A 7,398-nucleotide genomic window follows, 5' to 3' on the forward strand; every position below is an offset into this window, starting at 1 on the left:
GTCAGGGTAGGGGTGGGGGGTGGGGGGTGGCCAGTGGGAAGGGATACTTAGCTAAGGGACATAGCAGGGGAAAGTTTATCTCTATGTATAACGAAGAAAACTCCCACTCTGGTGTTCAAGGAACTCCTGATGGCTCTGAGAACATAATTCCACAGATAGTGGGATTGTGGGTTCAATGTATCCCAATGAATGCCCATAGCTCTAAGCACACTCCCCAGATGTTGGCTGCTGCTTCCTCCAACTGCATTGAAGAACACAGCACCCAGTGAAGAAGCCTGGGAAGCACTGCCAAGGTTGAATCATCTAGAGAGAGGAAGGTAGAAGCCAATGAAGCAAGTGTTTAAGAGTGGTGGAGCATCTCTATGTTGTCCCTCTCCCTCTTCCCTTCCTCTCCCCCTTCCTCTCCCCCTTTCTCTCCCTCTCCCTCTCTCTCTCCTAAACTTAAAGCTGTTGAAGAAGAAGAAAGAGGAGGAGGGAGAAGAGGAAGAAGGAGAAGGAGAAGAAGAAGACTTCTAGTTGGATTTGAGACCCAACTCATTGGAGGAACTGTAAACCTGGCTAAGACCCATAGCTGGGGAGCTCACCAGCTCCAATATACGGAATAGAGCAGTCATCAGAAAAAAGAATTTAGAAATATTTGAAATGATCGTCAGATACATCAACTCTCTAGAGTTACTACAAGGAAAGCGAATACTTAAAAGAGAATGCTTAATTTGCATGCTGTCAGAGTCTTGATGTTCATTCTGAAGATATGGCTTGAGCCCAGCCCAGCATGGCCCCTAACCAGTTTATATCTGTGGGTCCAGATCATTTTCTCTGGTAATGGAGTGAACCTATTATTATTCTGCTAAAGGAGGATAGTATCAAACTGTCTTCTAAACTCATATTTTTTATTAAATTTATTTATTCACTTTACATCCCAGTATCAGGTACCCTCTCCTCCCAGTATCCCCTCATGCAGATCGCCCCCCCATGATATTTTTATACCCTGTAAATTAGTGCCACTTTTAGACCTTGTCTGAGGAGTGTCTATGCAGTGGATGACAGTCAACACAGAAACTCAAAGTGTGATAGAGTACCAGTCTAAAACACTCAGTCACAAAGGAGACATCTATATCTCACCCCCACCTTCAAAGCTTAGGATTCATTGCAGAAGAGTTTGTGAAAAGACTCTAAGAGCCAGAAGTTGGGGGAGAACTGGAGGAAAACAGTGTCTTCTGCAGAGGAGAGGTCCACTGAACTCACAAACCTGCAGGAGAGGTCCACTGAACTCACAAACCTGCAGGAGAGGTCCACTGAACTCACAAACCTGCAGGAGAGGTCCACTGAACTCACAAACCTGCAGCAACAGTGCTGCTTACACCCGACCTGCATCAGATCAGTCAACATTCTGGCATGGAGAGGGAAAGGACTCATGAGACCTACCCTCTAACCAAGGAGCTGTTCACAGTTGATGCCTTTTGGGAGAGAAAGTCAGTTTCTTAGAGGGTGTGGTTCTTGCTAGGTCGAGCATTTTTTTTAACCTCATGTGTATATTTATTCATATTAAATAGCAAGAGTGGGAGAGTTGGCTTATCTGTGGGTCATTTCAAATATTTCTAAATTCTTTTCTCTGATGACTGCTGTTCTTTTTACTCTCTCTCTCTCTCTCTCTCTCTCTCTCTCTCTCTCTCTCTCTCACACACACACACACACACACACACACACACACACACAGAGGCAGACAGAGACAGAGAGAGCATCATCTGTGTGTGCTGTGGTGTAGGTGAGGCTGGAAAAAGCATGGATGTGTTTGGAACAGCTGTGAGTATTATGGCAGCGAGCTGATAAGAGAGAAAGAGCATTTTTCCAGAATGCTGGGCATTGAGATCAAAGCCCTCTGCAAATATTTTGATAGGAGGCAGCTGTGTTATAACAGAGCGGGGCCTGACCTTCTCTCCCAGGACCTTTGCTGAGCTCTGGTCCTACTGTTTTCTACTCCTTGTGACCTTTGTGGAACTATTTATTTCTTTGAGCCTTGTTTTCTCACCAGGTAGGAATGGTGAAAACACTTCTTAAAATTTCACTATGATAACAAAATAAAGATCCTTTAAGATAGGAAACAAGGGTCTGGAAGTATCACACAGCGTTGCTGTAAAAGAAAGTGTTAACTGAGCCTGTGGCTGAGCTCCTGGCCAAGCAGATACCATTGTGCACCTGGCAATGTGGGTGAGCGAGAGGAAGATGGTGGGAAGGGCAATACAATGAAGGCTGACTAAGTTGCTTAGGGATGTAGATACCACACAAGCTTCTGAGGATCCTTATATGAAATGTTAAGTCAGAAATGTCCACCCAGGGGGGCAGTTCACCCGTGTCTGCCTTCCCCAACAACAAGATTAGGGTGTCTTAGAGACATCAGTGCCCCTTCTCTTCAGTGTGGCACACGTGTGAATGCCACATATGTGCTCCAGAAGTTGTCCCAGGGAGAAGGAAAAGGCAAAGCCTGCGATGGGGCAGGCCATGGTAGGTTGCATGTTTGGGCTGGTTCTGATGGCTCGCTGAGCAGTAGCTGTGGTTAGGAGGTGAGAACAGAAGGATTTGACATGATAGACAAGATACAACCCCACCTGGGGAAAGAGACAACAGAAACCAAGTTGACATGACATGGCCTTGGGTATTTACAGCTGATCTTATATACTTCTGTTTGTAGAGAAGGAGGGAAGATGGTAGAGGTTTATTTTTTAATCCCATTTTGTCATATGCTATGTATTTCTGTAGAATTAAGGATTATAAACAGAAGTAGTCCACCTGGCTTTTTGTACCACAGAGACAGCATAAGCTGACTGGAGAACCCAGATCACGACATCCTCTGCTTTCCTCGTCTCTCTCTGTTCTTTATCTTGGCTTGCCCAAGGAAGAGATAATAAGCCAACAAGCCATTATTAGTCTATCACTAATGACTGTCCCTGGATTTCAGGCATTTTGATTTTTCTCCCAAAGAAACTGTTCAACCCCTATGGTGATGACGGCATAGCAGAGATGTTAACTGTGAATGTCTCCACACTTGTCCACTCCTGAGCTTTGAATGACACCTGTCATTCTCTCCAGTCACGTCCCAGTGCTGCTGGGATGTGGGGAGATGGGAGGAGCCTCATCAAACTACCAATCTGGAAACATTTTACAAATAAACAGGGCTTGTCGTCATCTGAGTATTAAGTATCGATTGCTTCTGTCTGTTCTCCTTTCAGGATTCTACCAGAATCACAGTAATTTGAGTTGTTCAAAATAAAGACTAAAAAGCAGAGGGCTGTGTGCCAGCCTCTCTGCAGCTGAATGCAAAGACACACGAACGACCCCCCTGGAGTCCTGCTGGCACCCAAGCACTGACATTGTTACCTACAACTCCCCCACTACCATCACAGGAAGAAAGGATGAGCACCCAAGCTTTGGCAGATGAATTAGCCCAAAACGAGGTCTTGCTTTATTTATTGGGCTGTCTTGTTTTGGAAGGCCTCTCTTAGGAACATTATGACCAGTTTCCTATTTTTGACTTGCCCTTGCCCTGTAGGGCCTTCACTAGTTTATTTTATGTTTTACACAAAGCTTTTTTCCATTTTTTAAAAAATTTGTAAGAAGCAGAAATATAGTTCTTTTTCTCAAGCAGACATTTTTCTGACAGCATTTCTTCTACCCTTTCCCACTATTTTGAAATATGCCTTTATCTTAATTTATTCTTATATGTGTTCACCAACCTGTTATATATCATTGATACTCCACATCATTTAATATATCAGTTTTATAGTTTGATAGTTGATGTAGTTGTTGAGACCATTATTATCCATTTTGTTTCTCTCATTTTCTTGGTTATTCTCCTGTATTTATTTTTCCAGACAGTTTATAATTACTTTATATTCCACTGTAAAATCTCGTTGGAGTTTTGATTATGATTTGCTTTTATTATCTGCATACAATATTATCCAAGATGACCTAGTTACAACACAATAGCAAAGAGGAACCTTTGCCAAGAGCAAAGTCACATTGTCCTGCAGGTGAGGAGCCAAGAACTAATAACACCAGGAGCCTAAAGAATGGTTTGGCTGAAATTAGGCGGGCACTGGGTTTGACAAGGTGTGAATAAAGGGGGTGGGTGGTGGAGAAAGAGACAAAAAAAAAAACCCTTTATTATTCAGTAAACTTGGGTTAGAAATATCTGGCTTCCCTTAATCGAACAAGACGTGCTAACGTTTTGTTGGTCTTGTCATTATTGTAAATATCTTCATAAAGTGAAAGCTAACTCATAGCTGACCTCTGTCTTGTGATGTGTGTACACGATCATGCTAGAAGCCTTCCTTGTGGCGTGGAACACTCATCAGCACAAAGCCCTGTTTTCTGAGTGTGTGTATCTTCCTGTAGCATTTTCTTTCTTTGGAATTTAGCGTTCCCAACTGTGTTCCCCAGAGAATCTGGAAACGTTGGTGCACATCCATCTGGCAATTGAAGGTTTTGTTGGAGTGTGGGAAACTCCAGGGTTATTTTCAGGTTATGACATTTAAATATTTCTCTACAGGTCCAAAGCAAAGTTTATCTTTTGAAACTATAACGACACCAGAGTCTTAGAGCTCATTTAGAGAAGAAATTGCCTCCATCTTTAGCGAAATATCACTTGAAATAAAAGCCTGCATGTGAAAATTGAAGAGCTAAAAAATGCAGATGAAGCAGCCTGAATGTTTCAAATTACCTCTTTGGTTATTTTTTTCTTTCACTTAGGCATAAAACATTAAAGAACTATTTAAGAAGAGGTTGTGAGCATAAATACATAGTATTATAGACCAACCTTTTGAGAGCTGGGTGTGCTGGCACATGCCTATAATCTTAACACGTGGGAGGTGGAGGCTGGCAGAACAGGACTTCAAGGCCAACCTTAGGGACTCTCTAGGGAGTTAAAGGCCAGCATGAGCTGTGAAAGACCCTGTCTCACAAAAGATGAATAAATAACAAATGGAATGGCTTAGGTTTTTTGGTTTGTTTGTTTCTTTCTTTCTTTTGTATTTGTACTTGTATTTACATGGGTGTTTTGCCTACATGGTTGTCTATATATCACATGAATGCAATGCCTATGGAAGCCAGAAGAGGGGACTGGGTTTCCTGGAATTGTGAGCCATCATGTGTGTGCTCAGAATCTACCCTGGGTCCTCTGGAAGATCAGTAAGCGCTCTGAACCACTAAGCCATCACTCTAACCCACATTAAATAGTCATTAACATTTTTCTTTTTCTGTGAATCCAGGCTTCAGCAAGGCAATCCCTATCCACTCTGGGAATAACTCTAAGGGTTTCCTCTGGGGCTTCTCAGGCTCAGGATGCCTCTGATTCACATCAAATTTCTCCCATCCTGACTGTCTATAGTTGTGGAAAGACCCAAAGGAACTGTACAAACCCCAAGGATATCCAAGGCTCAGCCACTGCAACCAAGAACAGATGCTACTCTGAACATTGGTTGTGGGATGGTCTCATTCAAAAGCTTCTGGCTGCTATTCCCACACTCCCCGTCAGCGTTCAGAACACTTTCTGTATTTCCTTCAGCCACAGAAAGCTGGACCCAGGCAATGCTAAATGAGTTGTTATTTTAGGCTAGACTCACTGACCCAACATGTGGGCAGATACAGTAACTGTGTTATCCAAGAATCACCAGCAACTACCCATTCAACTACTCTTATCATGCATCTTATGCATGGTCAACCACAACACATTATCTGAATCTTGAGGTGAGACAGTGAAAATAAACATAAAAGATCAATGTAGTCTTGGAACACACTACTAAGTAGGCTCCCATTTCGGCTGGGTGAGGTGGTCCTTGCCTTTAATCCCTGTGCTCTGGAGGCAAAGACAAGAGGATGGAGCTCTTGTCTCAAAATACCGAGGGCTTGGCACTGAGAAGATTGCTGACAGTAAAATACCAGCCCTAAGGCATGAACATCTGACCTGAGTTTAGAGCCCTGGGCCTCCATTTTAAAAAGCTGGGTGTGGTGGTACCCAGTTGTAATCCTAGTGCTAAAGAAATGAAGACAGGAGGATTCTTGGTCCTCACCAGCCAAGCAGCCTAGATTCCTTGGGAGTTCCAGGCAGCAGGAGACCCTTCCTCAAGTAAGGAAACAAACAGAATAAGTAAAGAACAAGTAAAGAAACAAGGGACAACAACTAGGGAATGAGAGCTGAGATTGCCCTCTGGCTTCCACATGCTTGTTCTGGACACACACACACACACACACACACACACACACACACACTCACACCACCACCACCACCACCACCACCCCCACATACAAATGACACATACATAAACACAGAAATTGAGAGAGAAATAAAAAGAATATCCAGATTGTAGGTGTTCACTCATCTTGACACCACTACTCCCATTTTCTCCATCCAATCTTAAACCAGTTTTACCCAAAAAAACCATCTTTTTTTTATTTCTTTATATCTATTAGTATCACAAAGTTCTTGGTTCAACTCTTCATCTCTCATCTGGTCCCCAGAAGAACCTGTTACAATAGTCTCTCTCATCTTTCTGATGTGTAAATACTCGTAACATTTACTTGCTTGATGGATTTCTATGGCTCATTGGCCCAGATCATTGCTTTGAATTCCTCCAGCATCCCTGGTCCTTCTCTAGGCTTCCTGCCTCACCTCTGTTGTACATCCATTGGTGTTTTGTCTTCCTACTACATAGAGAGGCCACCGCGGTTCTCTCTTCCAAGAGGCGATATTTAAAACACTCAGAACAGAAGCCAACGGAGAGAACCTAGCCACTCGCAACTGTCACTATTGATACACTGGTGTGCAGCACTTCTATCTGCTCATTTCCAGTCCCCTGAGCAGGATCACCTTCCTGGTGAGCTTCTGCCCTGCTTTCTACAGCCCCCCAGAGGACCAACCATTGAGCCAGGGTTGAAAGTGTGGCTCTGTGTCACTGAGAAAGGTTTACAGACCTGCGTTTTCCAGCCCCCATGCAGAGATGAAACACTCGTGCGCCAGGCACGGTTTGCAGACCTGAAATGACCTCTTATGTTTTCTAAGATATTCTTGAAAAACCCACGGCCTCATCTCTGGTTGCTCTATAAACACTTTTGCCTGTTTCTGTTTCTCAGAGTTTTATCAGTAAAAGACATCTACCTTGCACGCAGGCCCACCAGCAGATCGGTTTTGTGAGCAGCTTTGATCTTTATTTTCCTGCTGACTAGGAAACCTAATGTCCTGAATTGACCTAAAACGATGAGGAAAAAGTTCCAGCATCTTTTCTAACAAGAAGGAAAGAAAATGATACATGGGTTGTTGTTTCATCCCCAATCTGAATCACGGCTGTGTGGACCAGTCATCATAATCGTATTTCCTACATCAGCATCATTAAAGGTTTTTTTTTT

This window comes from Mastomys coucha, unplaced genomic scaffold, assembly GCF_008632895.1.
Source record: "Mastomys coucha isolate ucsf_1 unplaced genomic scaffold, UCSF_Mcou_1 pScaffold16, whole genome shotgun sequence".
Classification (NCBI taxonomy): Eukaryota; Metazoa; Chordata; class Mammalia; order Rodentia; family Muridae; genus Mastomys; species Mastomys coucha.